The sequence below is a fragment of the Gossypium arboreum genome, chromosome 6 (assembly GCF_025698485.1).
Source record: "Gossypium arboreum isolate Shixiya-1 chromosome 6, ASM2569848v2, whole genome shotgun sequence".
NCBI classification, from domain to species: domain Eukaryota; kingdom Viridiplantae; phylum Streptophyta; class Magnoliopsida; order Malvales; family Malvaceae; genus Gossypium; species Gossypium arboreum.
In genome coordinates this window covers 24,779,721-24,797,407 of record NC_069075.1, presented here as the reverse complement: position 1 = coordinate 24,797,407, position 17,687 = coordinate 24,779,721, and the positions used below count along the sequence as shown (strand labels likewise).

General features: G+C 36.9%; 1 non-coding gene across 1 annotated transcript; it reads right to left on the bottom strand.

The window, feature by feature from the left end:
• Positions 1 to 2,416: 2,416 nt before the first annotated feature.
• On the bottom strand, positions 2,417 to 2,523 carry LOC128295034 (small nucleolar RNA R71). Its single transcript, XR_008285341.1, has one exon. It is a non-coding gene; the product is annotated as a small nucleolar RNA R71 (small nucleolar RNA).
• Positions 2,524 to 17,687: the final 15,164 nt, after the last annotated feature.

Below are 17,687 nucleotides of genomic sequence, written 5' to 3'. Positions count from 1 at the left end.
ATATGAAAATTCACGCCTATACAAGGAAGCAACAAAGCACCGCCACTATGCTCGTTTAAGACAATGCAAGCAATTTGAAGTTGGAGATCTTGTCCTGTTGTATAACTCGAGGCTCAATTTTTTCCCTGGGAAGCTTAAATCATGATGGTCAGGTCCTTTCATAGTCCAAACTGTCTTTTCATATGACACAGTAGAGGTAAGTCACCCATCACAAGGCACTTTCAAGGTAAATGGACATCGCCTCAAACTCTACAACAATGAGAATTTCAAAGACGATAGAGAGGAGTTACGGCTCCATGAACTTCCCTAAATATACCCACAAAGTTGTGATAAACCATAATTTATACATATTTTTACCTCATGCTTAGCATATTTTTGGGTGAATTATCCTTAGATTTGGTGAATTCAATGCTCCTAATCCTTTAATTTCATGTTTTATACTTAGGTGGGCATAGGAGAGTAAAAAGAGCGAGCAACGGGACGAAAATGGAGAAAATGGACCAACATGAAAAATTAACATGGCTTGGACTTCCTCATACGAGTAAGCCACATGGCCGTGTCCATTTGGAAGAATCGAAGCATGACTTACACGAGTAGACCACACGCTCGTGCCTATATAACAGCCTTAAACACAGATTGAAGAAATCGCACACGGGCGTGTCCCTGTCGAGCCCAAGTCTAATTCTATTCGGAAAAGGGCACTCTTTAGGGCTTTTAGGCATTCTAAAGCCTATTTAAACATACGAGAGGAGGATTAGAAGAGACACACAGAGTAGGAGGCAAGGAATTACTCAAGGAAAGCCGATTGATCCATCTCAGAAGCTAGATTCATCATCAAGACTAAAGATCTCCCCTCAATTTCCTTCGGGAGTTTTGGGTTTTCTTTATGTTTTGTTATCTTTATTCTTTTGAGATTTATTCTTTCATAATTATGAACTAAACCCCCTAAATACCTAAGGGGAATGAAACCTAAGACGGATCTTTTTATTATTATCTGAATTGTATGATAAATATTTGACTTGTTCTTAATTATGTGTTCTTAATTTTTGTTTTAATATTCCAAGATATTGATTCAAGTTAATGAACTTATTCAGAGGAGCAAAAGTCCCTATCTAAGAGTAAATTTGTCGTAATTAAGTGGAGTTGATTTCACGCCTAGAGATAGGGTGACAAGATTTTTTTGGATTAGGGTGAAACCTAATAAGGGAGTCTATAGATCTAGTTAATGCAATACTAGGGTGTTAATTAGAAAGAGATTTCAATTAAACAACCTAGGGTTAGACGTTATTAGTCTCGAGAGAGATAATAATATAACTTAGGGATTTCTACGGATCAAGTCAAATGAATAAATCATCTAATTCAGAGTCAAATAACAAGTGAAATCTAGGCAGATTTCTCCTTGGGTATTGTCTTAATCAATCGAGTTTTCCCAAAAGCTTTTCCCCAATTTTCTCTCTGTGCACCCTTAGTTTAGTTAATTAGTTTAGATAAACAAATCCCTTAATATTTAGGCTAGATAATAAAAAGAAAGTAATTACTAGTACTCTTGGTTCCTTTGGGTTCAACAATCCGGTCTTGCTAAAGCTATACTAATGTTCGATAGGTACACTTGCCTTCATTGTGATAATAGTTAGTTTCAGTAACGATTAATTATAAATTTTTAAAACTTATCGCGACGAGCATATCAAGTTTTTGGTGTCGTTACCGGGGACCTAAGATATTAGGAACACTCGATTTTTTATTACTTTAGCCATTTTACTTTATTTGCAATCTAACTTTTTATTTTCTTTTCTAATTTTCTCTTTTATCCGCTTCTGGCAGGTTTTTTATAGTGTATGACTAGAAGAAACCCGTTGGGACCATTACTTTTTGATAGTGAGATCGATCGCACAAATCGTAGAAACCAAAGAGAAATAAGCGAAGCTTAAGATACACAGAGGAAGAGCAAGAGGACGATATTCAAACCACAACCGAGGAGATGGCTGAAAATCAGGAAAATTCGCTACCTCCTGCGATTGCCACTGATCGAGTAAATCAGAATCATGCTCCACGCACTATGTATGATTATGCTAAACCGAATTTAACAAGAACTAAGTCAAGTATAATTAGGCCTGCTATTGCTGCAAATAATTTTGAATTGAAACCTAACACGATTCAAATGATATAGCAATTTGTTCAGTTTGATGGTTTGCAGGATGAGGATCCAAACACTCACTTGGCGAATTTTCTTGAACTTTACAAATTATTTAAAATCAATGGCGTCTCTGATGATGTCATTCATCTTTGGTTATTTGCATTTTCATTAAGGAATAAGGCTAAACAATGGTTGAACTCATTACCACGAGGGTCAATCACTACTTGGGAACAAATGACCGAAAAATTTTTACTTAAATATTTTCCACCGGCTAAAACAGCTAAGTTGAGGAATGATATCTCTTCTTTTGTGCAGATAGATCTAGAAACACTCTACGATGCATGGGAGAGATACAAGGATCTGTTGAGAAGGTGATCTCACCATGGGCTACCACTCTGGCTATAGGTTCAAACTTTTCACAATGGCCTGAATCCTTTAACTAGACAGATGGTTAACACAGCCGCTAGTGGGACTATCAATAATAAGACACCTAAGGATGCTTATGAATTTATAGAAGAGATGTCACTGAATAATTATCAGTGGCAAGTCATGAGGACAAAGCCAACGAAAGCAGTCGGCGTTTTTAACGCCAATTCAGTCACCATGCTCTCTAATCAGGTAGAACTTTTGAATAGAAAAATTTATGATTTTCTTGGTTCTTCACAGGTTCACCCAGTAATTCAATGCAATGCAAGTGGAGGACGGACGAGCAATTCAGAATACCCACCTTATGGCCACATCATGGAAAACGAGCAATTAAATTATATGGGTAATAATCCTCGACCTTAAAATAATCCTTATAGTAATATTTACAATGCAGGATGGAGGAACCACCCAAGTTTCTCATGGGGATGCTAAGGGATCAGAGACCACCACCACCTTCAGGCTTCCAACAACCACCTTACCAACTGGAAAAGAAGTCGAACCTTGAAAAGATACTAACAAAGTTTATTTCGGTGTCGGAAACTCGCTTTCAAAATACCAAAACAGCAATTAAGAATCAACAAGCGTCGATCCAAGGGCTTGAAACTCAGATAGGCCAACTCGCCAAATTGATTTATGAACGACCACAAGGTAGCCTGCCGAGTAACACTGAATCCAACCCAAGGGAACAACTCAACGCAATTACCATCCAAGACGAGGAAGAGTTAGTTGAACCTAAACCAGAATCGAGGCAAGGAATTGTGGCAAGTAAAGGTAAAGGCGAGGTGGAACATAGTGAGCAGAAACTGATAAGTAAAGAGTACAAACCATGAGTGTCATACCCCAATGCGACAAGGAAAGACCGCACAGATGAACAATTTGGTAAATTCCTTAAACTATTAAAGAAATTACACATTAACTTACCATTTATTGAAGCTCTTTCGCAGATTCCAAACGCAGACAAATTCTTAAAGGAGCTTTTAACAAATAAACGGAAATTGGATGAGGCGTCGCATATGGAGTTAAATACAGTTTTCTTAGCCATTTGTACAGAACAAGCTTGCCAACAAATTGAAAGATCTAGGGATTTTTACGATTCCTTTTTTAATTGATAGCTTAAATATTAAAAATGCTTTGGCTGATTTAGGGGCTAGTATTAATGTCATGCCCTACAAAATGTTTAAACAACTAGGTCTTGGGAAACCCAAACAAACTAGGATGAGTATTCAATTAGCCAATAAAACTATCAGATTTCCTAGAGGTATCATTGAATATGTACTTGTAAAAATTGATGAATTTATATTCCGAATCGATTTTGTTGTTCTAGACATAGAAGAGGGTAGTGACGCACCTCTAATTCTAGGAAGGCCCTTTTTAGCAACTGCTAGAATAGTTATTGATGTTGGTACAGGTGAACTCACACTTCGTATGGGTGATGAATCAGTTACTCTTCAAGCTCGTAATCCTATTAATACTAACCATGTGGTGCAACCTTCTTTACAGGAAACACGTTCGAAAGCCTTGTTCAAGTAAGAACAAAAAACCCATCTATGAAGAATGAAGGCTACAAGTCGAGGAACTAGAAGAATGGCGGACACAAAAATTGAGAGCACACAATAGACCAAAACCACCCCATGACGAGCTCAATATTTCACCAAAACAACTTAAGGTTGGAGACAAAGTACTATTAGATGCAGCAGACCCTCGGATTGCCACCTCTGAACCTAATAGAGAAATCCCTCTTACGGTACTTAGCATTTTCCCATACGGCACAGTCGAGGTAATTCATCCCAAATTCGGTACGTTCAAGGTAAATAGTACTCATCAAAAACTTATTTTGATAAAATTGATAACAGGGATGAGGAGTGTAAACTACTCACACCACCATGACCATGCAAGAGAGAGGTAAGTCGAGCTTAGACTATAAATAAGCGCTTCTTGGGAAGCAACCCGAGCACTAACGGTGTTAAATTATTTAAATTTTAGTTTTTAACATTTAAGTCCACTAATCGAAACACTAAACACAAGTTTTCCAGAACCACATGGCCAGGCCCACAGGCGTGCCTTAGGCCGTGCCCATACCATGGAAGGCAACACGGTCATGCGATACAGCCGTGTGGAAACAGCGCATAATTTTTCCCCAATATGGGAACTGATAAGTTGCCACGACCGTGCGACATGGCCGTGGGTGAATCTAGAAAAACAGCACGGGCATGCGACACGCCTATGTTTAGAGGCCATGGTTGAAACTGAGAAAACAACATGGGCGTGCGACACGCCCGTGCCCACTACCCATGGTCAAGACTGACAAAATAAAACTGGCGTGGACATTCATACACGGGCGTGGGAGAAGTGAACAAAGCAGAACAGCACGGCCGTGTACATCAACATGCCCAAAGAACACGGGAGTGAGCCGAATTTCAGACGCGCCCAAATTTAAAAATCACGAAACACACAGGCTAAAATGAGGGCACACGACCGTGGGGAAATCTATATAAACCCCTCACTATTCATCATCTCTTACCTCAAAAACCCTACCCTAGCCGCTGCAACCTCTTCACATGCCCTCAATCCTACACCCATGGCTGGCAGCTCTCCTCAGACGACTAACTCCTCCCTCCACCAACCTATTGCGTTTGTTCACTCTTTTCTCTTTATTATCTTCATTCTTTTTTCCAAATTTATGATCTATTCTTGTTTTATTTAACTGTTTTAAGTTATCTTCATAGTTTTAATGATAGTTCTTTGCCATTTTTTATGAAACCTTCATTAATCATCATTCTCATATACATGCATCCACTAGTTATTTTCCTTAGCATCATTCTCGTATTTATATTCATAATAATGATTTGATATATCTATTAGGACTTGGTTGTTTTTCAGTAGATTTTCCCTTTAGTCAAAAAACTCCCATGAAATATTGGTATTTAGTTTTAACATACTTGCATGCTTTTCTATTCGTGCGGATTATTCCTATAACTTCATGTTTTCATTGCAGATATTATGTCAAATCCATGCGGTAAGAAAACCGTTGTACCCACCTCGAAGAACAGAAAAGGAGCAACTTCATCCTCGGGTCCTACTACTGAAATCAAGCACCTATTCCTCCAATTCCCACCGGGACCACAAGAGGAACTTTTTCAAACACTACGGGCCTGACCCTTAGGTACGGGCCGCTGCATTGACTGGGCCGCACTTTAACAAATCCAATTGGCTGACACTGTCCGAGCCCTCCTAACGACGGACCCGTGGGGGCTATTCTTTGATATCGTCGAGCCGACGTACCTCGAGCTCACACTCGAACTCTGTTTGACCTTCCACCTCCAAGCAGTTATGACAGAGTTGGATGATCCCAGAACCGTCTAGTTTGGTCTTGGCAGTTTAGTTCGCCAGTTGAGCGTACCTGAGTTCGGCGTCGCTTTGGGGCTCTATACGGAGGAGTTCATGGACAACGATGATTTTGACACCCTCCATCGCCACATCTACTTGTCTCCCTCCAACTGCTAGAGGACCCTCGTTCCTGCTTCGGCCACCTATGACCCTAACAGCTCCAAGGCATCGGCCCTCACCCTATCCCTGAGGTACTTTCATACCATCTTGGCCCACACTCTGACAGGGTAGCGGGAGAGCACCGGCATCGTCAACACTCACGACGCCTACTTTTTATGGAGTATGGCGAACGAGCACATCTTCGACCTTGCCTATTTCATTGTCCTCGCCATTCACTATCAGACAAAGTGGCATAGGAGATGAGTCATTTCCATTGGCCCCTATGTAACTCGACTGGCACGGTATTTCGGCCTCCTCAACACGGCAACGTAAGCATCCTCACTCACCCTCATTGGTCAGATGTCCCCACAGGGCATCTCGAGTATACTACATATGAGGATGATCGAGCGACGACGTAGAGTTGACCCTCCCCAATACTGCTTGGTCCAGTCCGTATTAGAGGAGGACCCAGAGGACATTACTGATGATGTCCCTCCACAGCATGAGGACCCACCGTCTCAGCCACCACCCATCCATCATCCAGTTCATGCAGCTACTTCATACTCTGACATCTCTGAGTGCCTTACGCGATTTGATCAGTAGTGTTTTCAGCGCTTTGATCACATTGATGCTACTCTACATCAAATTTGTTAGCACCTTCACATCCCATCGCCACCACCACCTTACGAACCATCTGGCGATGACAATGTTTAAAAACTTTTTATTTATTATTTTTATTTTCACTTTTACCTTTATTTCTCTTCTTAAAGTACTTTTTATTTTACTTTCCTTTAATACTATTTCATTTTTAGGTTTTATATTTTTTATTGAACAATTTTTAGTTTCAGCTATTTCATTACGAGTTATAAAGAGTTCTTGACTTTATCACAGTTATAAAGAGCTCCAGAGCTCAGCATCACTTAGGAACTTGAAACTCCACTGGAAAAGGTTCTTTACTACTGCCATGTCCTGCTTGACCACGACTATAGCTAGTACTAGATATAATATTCTTTTGGCGCTGGACGTATGGACTAATGAACCTCTACCACCACTGGAGTATCCTCCTCCACTCTCATCATTGCTTTAGCCGATTATTCTCCATAACTCCAATTCAAGGAGTCCATTCATCATTCAGGAAGTTTCACTTCGCTCCCTATCTTATGATTATATATCTATATTTTTCAGTATATCTATCATTGTACATTGAGGACAATGTACGTCTTAAGTGTGGGGGGTCATTTATATCATTATCAGAAAATCCTTGAATTTTGTCTTGTTCTCAAATAATTTTCTCATATCATCATTAGAATGAATTTTGATTAATTTATGATTTTTATTAATATGTTAATTTATGATTTTTATTAATATGTCTTGAATTAAAACATAGGCATTTATGTATTGATTGTTTAAACTTTAAGGAATTAGAGAATCAAGCATGATAAGTTGAATTTTGAGAATTAAAAATTTTTAAGTTGTTTCCCCAAGTCTAGGCATTATCTTGAGTTGAAGTTCACAGGTTTAAACATCAAAAAGCCATAATTTTTGTGAGATCTTGAGCCTTTAGAGCATCTATTTTTTCTTTCATGCTCACTTTTATTGTTGCTTTGAGTGCGTCAATATCGAATCGTTATTCTAGAACTTGCTTGATTATGCATGTCAAGACCACGCCATTGATTTGATGTGTCGAGATGATAAAGGCACTTAGGTTTAACCCACTTACTCCGTAAAAGCCTACACTTATAATTAACCCTTAGTGAACCCCTTTGAGCCTAACAAGCCTTTAATTGATTTACCCTCAATATTAACCCATAACCCATTATTGTTGAAATCCCCTAAATTAATTTGATCCCTATTTGTGTCGAGATTTGATTTGAATAAATTGCTTAGCTATGTTTTATTTTTGATAGCTAGCCTATGTTATTTGACTTATTCTTTAAAAAAAACATACATACATACATACATACATACATATTAGTAGTAACTCTTTGTTTTTGAGCTTAAATAATTAAATTCATTATCCCATGAAGAAAAGCTCAATTCTAGGATTTTCTAATTAGAAATGTAATTTATCAAGTTGTAGTATTTTTCTAGTTAGGTAATTTTTCAATTCAATCTCGACTCTAACCTTATCCTATGCCTATGTAACAGCCTTAAACACGGATTGAAGAAATCGCACATAGGCGTGTCCCTGTCGAGCCCAAGTCTAATTTTATTCGAAAAAGGGCACCCTTTAGGGCTTTTAGGCATTCTAAAGCCTATTTAAACACACGAGAGGAGGATTAGAAGAGACACACAGAGTAGGAGGCAAGGAATTGCTCAAGGAAAGCTGATTGATCCATCTCAGAAGCCAGATTCATCGTCAAGACTGAAGATCTCCCTTCAATTTCCTTCAAGAGGTTTGGGTTTTCTTTAGGTTTTGTTATCTTTATTCTTTTGAGATGTTTTCTTTCATAATTATGAACTAAACCCCCTAAATACCTAAGGGGAATGAAACCTAAGATGGATCTTGTTATTATTATCTGAATTGGATGATAAATATTTGACTTGTTCTTAATTATGTGTTCTTAATTCTTGTTTTAATATTCCAGGATATTGATTCAAGTTAATGCGCTTATTCAGACGAGCAAAAGCTCCTGTCTAAGAGTAAATTTGACGTAATTAAGGGGAGTTGATTGCACGCCTAGAGATATGGTGACAAGATTTTTTCGGAATAGGGTGAAACCTAATAAGGGAGTCCACAGATCGAGTTAATGCAATACTAAGGTGTTAATTAGAAAGAGATTTCAATTAATCAGCCTAGGGTTAGACGTTATTAGTCTCGAGAGAGATAATAATATACCTTAGGGATTTCTACGGATCAAGCCAAATGAATAAATCGTCTAATTCAGAGTCAAATAACAAGTGAAGTCTAGGCGGATTTCTCCTTGGGTATTATCTTAATCAATCGAGTTTTCCCAAAAGCTTTTCCCCAATTTTCTCTCTGTGCACCCTTAGTTTAGTTAATTAGTTGAGATAAACAAATCCCTTAATTTTTAAGCTATATAATAAAAAGAAAGTAATTACGAATACTCTTGATTCCTTTGGGTTCAACAATCCGGTCTTGCTAAAGCTATACTACTATTCGATAGGTACACTTGCCTTCATCGTGATAATAGTTAGTTGTACGAACGATTAATTATAAATTTTTAAAACTTATCGTGACTAGCATATCAAGTAGAGTCAAGCTTAGACTCTAAATAAGTGCTTCTCGGGAGGCAACCTGAGCACTAACAGTGTTGATTTCTTTAAATTTTTGTTTTTAACATCTAAATCATTAACTGAGTCCTTAAATACAGGTTTTCCAAATTCACACGGCAAGGCAAACGGGCGTGCCTTCGGCCGTGTGCCTATCACGGGAGGCGACACAGCCGTGCATACAACTGTGGGAGAATAGAGCAAAATTTTTTCCCAACACGGGATTCGATACATTGCCACGACAGTGTGACACGCCCATGGGCAATCCTGCCAAAATAACACGGGCGTACGACACACCCGTGGCACCACCCGTGGTTGAGATTGTCAAAAGAACACAGGCGTGCGTATTTATACATGGGCATTGGAAAAGTGAACCACATCACGCACGGTTGTGCGATACGACCATGTGACCACACGACCTATACACACGGGCGTGTCCTCAGGCCGTGTGGCGATTCCTCATTTCCGATAAACATGGGCTGGACGCGAGCCATACGGACGTGTGAGACCAGTGTTGGGTGACACAACCGTGCATCTTTTAAACTCATTTTATTTTATTTTCTTTACTTTTATTTCTATTTATTTTTTGAAGACTCATGTTTTATATTTTTAAACTCTACCTATCTTTATGGTAATCATCGAATTATTCCCTTAATTCTCCTTCACAGTAGTGTCTTCTCATTTATCCCTCAGAATCATGCCTTTCCTTCAGCTTTATCTTCAGCTCTTGCTCTAGCTAATCCAAGGATTTCATCCACAATCTCAGGGCAGTTCCACTTATCTTCCTCTCTTTCGATATTATATTTATATCACTATTATATATCTTTGTACATTAAGGACAATGTTCATCTTAAGTGTGTGGGAGTTATTTATATCATTATAAAAAAAATCCCTGAATTTTGTCTTATTCTCACGTGAATCACTCATATCATTATTAGAAAGAATTTTGATTAATTTATGATTTTTATTGATAAATCTTGAATTAAAACATAGGCATTTATGCATTGATTGTTTAGACTTTAAGGAATTAGAGAATCAAGCATGATAGGCTCATTTTTGAGAAGTAAAATGTTTAGGTTGTTCCCCCAAGTTTAGGTATTATCTTGAGTTGAAATTCAAAGGTTTAACATCAAAAAGCCATAATTTTTGTGAGATCTTGAGCCTTTAAAGCATATATTATTTCTTTCATGCTCACTTTTATTGTTATGAGTGCGTCAGTATTGAATTGTTATTCTAGAACTTGCTTGATTATGCATGTCAAGACGACACGTTTGATTTGATATGTCAAGATAATAAAGGCACTCAAGTTTAACCCACTTACTCCATAAAAGTCTACCCTTATAATTAACTCTTAGTGAACCCCCTTGAACCTAACAAGCTATTCATTGATTTACCCTCAATATTAACTCATAACCTATTATTGTTGAAACCCTCTCATTTGATCCCTATTTTTGTCGAGATTTGATGTGAATAAATTTCTTAGTTATGTTTTATTTTTTATAGTTAGCAAAATTCTATGTTAACTTGATTTGTTCTTAAAAAAAACATACATACATATTAGTAGTAACTTTTTGTTTTCGAGCTTAAGTATTTAATTTCATATCCCATGAAGAAAAGCTCAATTCTAGGATCTTCTAATTAGGAATGTAATTTATCAAGTTTTAGTATTTTTCTAGTTAGGTAATTTTTCAATTCAATCTCGATTCTAACCTTCTTTTTCAGCTTTTGACCACACCCCCTAACCAAAGCCAAGTTACAACCCTCTAAAAGACCTTTTGATTGATGTATCATCTCAATTTATAGTGGTGGAGATTTGATTTTCATGCAAGCCTATGGTAATAACTTTTCATATTGACTGTTGAGTGCTAAATTTCTTGTCATTAAACACCTCGAGTGATTTAAGTGAATCTTTAGTGAGGAGTTTAAACTTTGTGATATTTTGAATCAAAGGTAATCAGTTAGATAGGGGGAGACACCTATGTTTTCGTGATAAAATGCTCAACTTGGAATGTTTGAAACTTTAATGTTCTTCTAATTGAATTCTCAATGTGTGATTACTTATGGTTTATTTTAAGATATTATTGATAGGAATTATAAGTTGAGAAGAATTTATTTTGATTGTGAGTTAAGGATTTTGCTTGAGGACAAGCAAACGCTTAAGTGTAGGGGTATTTGATAAACCATAATTTATACATATTTTTTCTCATGCTTAGTATATTTTGGATGAATTATCCTTATATTTGGTGAATTCGGTGCTCCTAATCCTTTAATTTCATGTTTTATACTTAGGTGAGCATAGAAGAGTAAAAAGAGCGAGAAACAGACCGAAAATGGAGAAAATGGACCAACTTGAGAAATCAACACGGCCTAGACTTCCTCACACGAGTAAGCCACACGGCCGTATCCCTTTGCCAAAATCAAATTCGACTTACATGCGTAGACCGCACGCCCGTGCCTATATAATAGCCTTGAACACGGATTGAAGAAATCACACACGGGCGTGTCCCTGTCGAGCCCAAGTCTAATTCTATTCGAAAAAGGGCACTCTTTAGGGCTTTTAGGCATTCTAAAGCCTATTTAAACACACGAGAGGAGGATTAGAAGAGACACACAGAGTAGGAGGCAAGGAATTACTCAAGGAAAGCTGATTGATCCATCTCAGAAGCCGGATTCATCATCAAGATTGAAGATCTCCCTTCAATTTCCTTCAAGAGTTTTGGTTTTTCTTTATGTTTTGTTATCTTTATTCTTTTGAGATGTTTTCTTTCATAATTATGAACTAAACCCCCGAAATACCTAAGGGGAATGAAACCTAAGATGGATCTTGTTATTATTATCTGAATTGTATGATAAATATTTAACTTGTTCTTAATTCTTGTTTTAATATTCCAGGATATTGATTCAAGTTAATGCGCTTATTTAGAGGAGCAAAAGTTCCTGTCTAAGAGTAAATTTGACATAATTAAGCGAAGTTGATTGCACGTCTAGAGATAGGGTGACAAGATTTTACCAGATTAGGGTGAAACCTAATAAGGGAGTCCACAGATCGAGTTAATGCAATACTAATGTGTTAATTAGAAAGAGATTTCAATTAATCAACTTAGGGTTAGACGTTATTAGTCTCGAGAGAGATAATAATATAACTTAGGGATTTCTACGGATCAAGCCAAATGAATAAATTGTCTAATTCAGAGTCAAATAACAAGTGAAGTCTAGGCAGATTTCTCCTTGGGTATTGTCTTAATCAATCGAGTTTTCCCAAAAGCTTTTCCCCAATTTTCTCTTTGTGCACCCTTAGTTTAGTTAATTAGTTTAGATAAACAAATCCCTTAATTTTTTGGCTAGATAATAAAAAGAAAGTAATTACTAGTACTCTTGGTTCCTTTGGGTTCGACAATCTGGTCTTGCTAAAGCTATAGTACTATTCGATAGGTACACTTGCCTTCATCGTGATAATAGTTAGTTTTAAGAACGATTAATTATAAATTTTTAAAACTTATCGCGATGAGCATATCAGGTAGAGTCGAGCTTAGACTCTAAATAAGTGCTTCTCAGAGCAACCGAGAGCACTAACAAATGTTGATTTCTTTAAATTTTTGTTTTTAACATCTAAATCATTAACTGAGTCCTTAAATGCAGGTTTTCCAAATTCACATGGCAAGGCAAACGGGAGTGCCTTCGGCCGTGTGCCTACCACGGGAGGCGACACGGCCGTGCGATATGACTGTGGGAGAATAGAGCAAATTTTTTTCCAAACACGGGATTCGATACATTGCCATAGCAGTGCGACACACTCGTGGGCAATCCTGCCAAAACAAAACGGGCGTGCGACACGCCTGTGCCACCACCCGTGGTCGAGACTGTCAAAAGAACACGGGCGTGCGCATTTATACATGGGCGTTGGAAAAGCGAACCACATCGCGCACGGTTGTGCGATACGACCATGTGACCACACGGCCTATACACATGGGCGTGTCCTCAGGCCGTGTGGCGATTCTTCATTTCCAATAAACATAGGCTGGACACGAGCCACACAGACATGTGACACGACCAGTGTTGGGCGACACGACCGTGCCTCTTTTAAACTCATTTTATTTTATTTTTTTTACTTTTATTTCTATTTATTTTTTGAAGACTCATGTTTTATATTGTTAAACTCTACCTATCTTTATGGTAATCATCGAATTATTCCCTAAATTCTCCTTCACAGAAGTGTCTTCTCATTTATCCCTTATAATCATGCCTTTCCTTTAACTTTATCTTCAGCTCTCGCTCTAGCTAATCCAAGGATTTCATCCACAATCTCAGGGCAGTTCCACTTCTCTTCCTCTCTTTCGATATTATATTTATATCGCTATTATATATCTTTGTACATTGAGGACAATATTCATCTTAAGTGTGTGGGAGTTATTTATATCATTATCAAAAAAATCCCTGAATTTTGTCTTATTCTCACGTGAATCACTCATATCATTATTAGAATGAATTTGATTAATTAATGATTTTTATTGATAAATCTTGAATTAAAACATAGGCATTTATGCATTGATTGTTTAGACTTTAAAAAATTAGAGAATCAAGCATGATAGGCTGATTTTTGAGAAGTAAAATGTTTAGGTTGTTCCCCCAAGTTTAGGTATTATCTTGAGTTGAAATTCACAGGTTTAACATCATAAAACCATAATTTTTGTAAGATCTTGAGCCTTTAAAGCATATATTATTTCTTTCATGCTCACTTTTATTGTTATGAGTGCGTCAATATTGAATTTTTATTCTAGAACTTGCTTGATTATGCATGTCAAGACCACACCTTTGATTTGATATGTCAAGATGATAAAGGCACTTAGGTTTAACCCACTTACTCCATCAAAGTCTACCCTCATAATTAACCCTTAGTGAACCCCCTTGAACCTAACAAGCTATTCATTGATTTACCCTCAATATTAACCCATAACCCATTATTGTTGAAACCCCCTCATTTGATCTTTATTTTTGTCGAGATTTGATTTGAATAAATTGCTTAGTTATGTTTTATTTTTGATAGTTAGCAAAATTCTATGTTAACCTGATTTGTTCTTAAAAAAAAACATACATACATATTAGTAGTAACTTTTTTGTTTTTGAGCTTAAGTATTTAATTCCATATCCAACGAAGAAAAGCTCAATTCTAGGATCTTCTAATTAGGAATGTAATTTATCAAGTTTTAGTATTTTTCTAGCTAGGTAATTTTTCAATTCAATATCGATCCTAACCTTTTCTTTCAGCTTGTGACCATACCCCCTAACCAAAGCCATGTTACAACCCTCTAAAGACCTTTTGATTGATAAATCATCTCAATATATAGTGGTGGAGATTTGATTTTCACGCAAACCTATGGTAATAACTTTTCATATTGGCTGTTGAGTGCTAAATTTATTGTCCTTAAACACCTCCAGTGATTGGAGTGAATCTTTAGTGAGGATGTGAAACTCTTTGATATTTTGAATCAAAGGTGATTACTTAGATGAGGGGAGACACCTATATTTTCGTGATAAAATGCTCAACTTGGAATGTTTGAAACTTTGATGTCCTTCGAGTTGAATTTTCAATGTATGATTACTTATGGATTATTTTGATATACTATTGATGAGAATTATAAGTTAAGAAGAATTTATTTTGATTTTGAGTTGAAGATTTTGCTTGAGGACAAGCAAATGCTTAAGTGTGGGGGTATTTGATAATTTGTAATTCATACATATTTTTATCCCATGCTTAGCATATTTTTGGAAGAATTATCCTTAAATTTGGTGAATTCGATGCTCCTAATCCTTTAATTTCATGTTTTATACTTAGGTGAGCATAGGAGAGTAAAAAGTGAGAGAAACGGGCCAAAAACGAAGAAAATGGGTCAACGTAAGAAATCAACACGGCCTGGACTTCCTCACACGGGTAGTTCACATGCCCGTGTCTATTTAACAGATTGCAACACAGCCTAAGCCACCTTACACGAGCGTGTCACATGGGCGTGTCCCTGTCGAGCCCAAGTCTAGTCCTATTCGGAAAAGGCCACTCTTGAGGGTTTAGAAGCATTCAAAACCCTATATAAACACACCAGGAGGTACCTAAAAGACACACATGGAGTAGGAGACAAGGAATTACTCGAAGAAAGCCGATTGATCCATCTCAGAAGCCGGATTATCCTTCAAGACTAAAGATCTCCTTTCAATTTCCTTCAAGAGTTTTTGGGTTTTCTTTATGTTTTGTTATCATTATTCTTCTGAGATGTTTTCTTTTACACTTATGAACTAAACCCCCAAATACCTAAACAGAATGAAACCTAAGACGGATCTTGTTATTATTTTTTGAATTATATGATAAATATTTGATTTGTTCTCAATTATGTGTTCTAAATTCTTGTTTTAATATTCCAGGATATTGATTCAAGCATTGATGTGCTTATTCAGAAGAGACAAAGTCCCTGTCTAAGAGTAGATCTAGCATAATTGAGCGGAGTTGATTGCACGCCTAGACATAGGGTGACATAATTTTGCCGGGTTAGGGTGAAACCTAATAAAGGAATCCATAGATTGAGTTAATGCAACACTAGGGGTTTTAATTAGAAAGAGATTTAAATTAATCAACCTAGGGTTAGACATTGTTAGTCTCGAGAGAGATAATAATATGAATTAGGGATTTCTACGGATCAAGTCAAATGAATAAATCGTCTAATTTAGAGTCAATAACAAGTGAAGTCTAGGTGGGTTTTTCCCTTGGGTATTTTCCAAATCATTCAGTTTTCCCAAAAAGTTATTTCTCCAATTTACTTTATGTGCATTCTTAGTTTAGTAATTAGTTTAGATAAAACAAACCCCTTTATTTTTAGGCTAGATAATAAAAAGAAAGTTAATACTAGTACTTTTAGTTCCTTTGGGTTCGACATCCCAGTCTTTCCATAAGCTATACTACTGTCCGATAAGGTGCGCTTGACTTTGTCGTGATAATAGTTAAGTTTTCAAGAAAGGACATTCATAAATTATAAAACTTATCGCGATTTGTTCACATCATATAGACCTATAATCACAAGGTCATCACATGATTATTTTCATAAGCATGAATTACCTATTTACATCTTCACTAAATGTGCATCATAAACTGAAATCATTTCTCATGAGCTTGGCATACATATCTATGTTACTCAATATGCTCATATTCATTTCTTACTAATTATATAACATGAATTGAATTCACATCTCATCAATTTCATGTAAGTACCTGTACCAATCACAATATGGTCATAACCTTTCTCATTTAGCTTAAACCGTAACTCTCACCGTTGAACCATTCGGAAAGCTATCGGATATTTACTAAGCCTCAAACATAGGGTATAATGTCGATGCCATGTCCCAGACATGGTCTTACACTGGCTCATCCATCAAGTCGATGCCATGTCCCAGACGTGGTCTTACACTGACTATCGAAATCAACGCTGACGCCATGTCCCAGACATGGTCTTACACTAGCTCTCACATATCCATGCCAATGCCATGTCCCAAACATGGTTTTACCCTGACACATCTCGTAGCCGATGCATGTCCCAGACATGTCTTACACTGGCTTACATCTCGAGGTCGATGCATGTCCCAGACATGTCTTACACTAGCTCTCGTCTCAATGCCGATGCCATGTCCCAGACATGGTCTTCCACTGTCTCTCCAATAACCCGAATGCCATGGCATGAATATCCGAATTGTTTCTTAAGGTTCAAACAGGAATTCTACTATCTCAATATTCATCAAACATAATCATTTCTACAACCAAGCAATTCATGCTATATCAATTTAAACACATATAATAACAATGTAGCTGTATTATTTAAATACAACTTATTTGTTTAAATGGAATATCATATTCCATCAAATCTCCAAGCATTCAATCAACACATAAATGTTATTTACATTTGACATCACTTTCACATATACAATATCATCAACCTAAAATTTAATACAATCATGGCAAGATAGATTTTCAAGTATAATAACAATGGCATAAATATCATGCTCATTTAATCACACGGACTTACCTCAAATGCAATTTCGGCTAATTATTCTCTTTTTGTCTTTAACCACGCACTTTCTCGATTTAAGCCCAAATCTCGATTTTCTTGATCTAACATGATGAAATTCACTCATTTAATCACTAAATAAATTTGGATAATCAAAATTCACATTTTTGGCAAATGACCATTTTGCCCCTAGGTTTTCACAAAATGACCATTTTACCCTTAGGCCCGGAAATCAATTTTTATTGAATTTCCTTATTAGCCAAGCCTAACCGAAAAATTATTACTCTTATGACAACCCCAAATTTCCACTATTTCACACAATTACAACCTATTTTATAACTTTTACAAAATGACCCTTTTAGGTG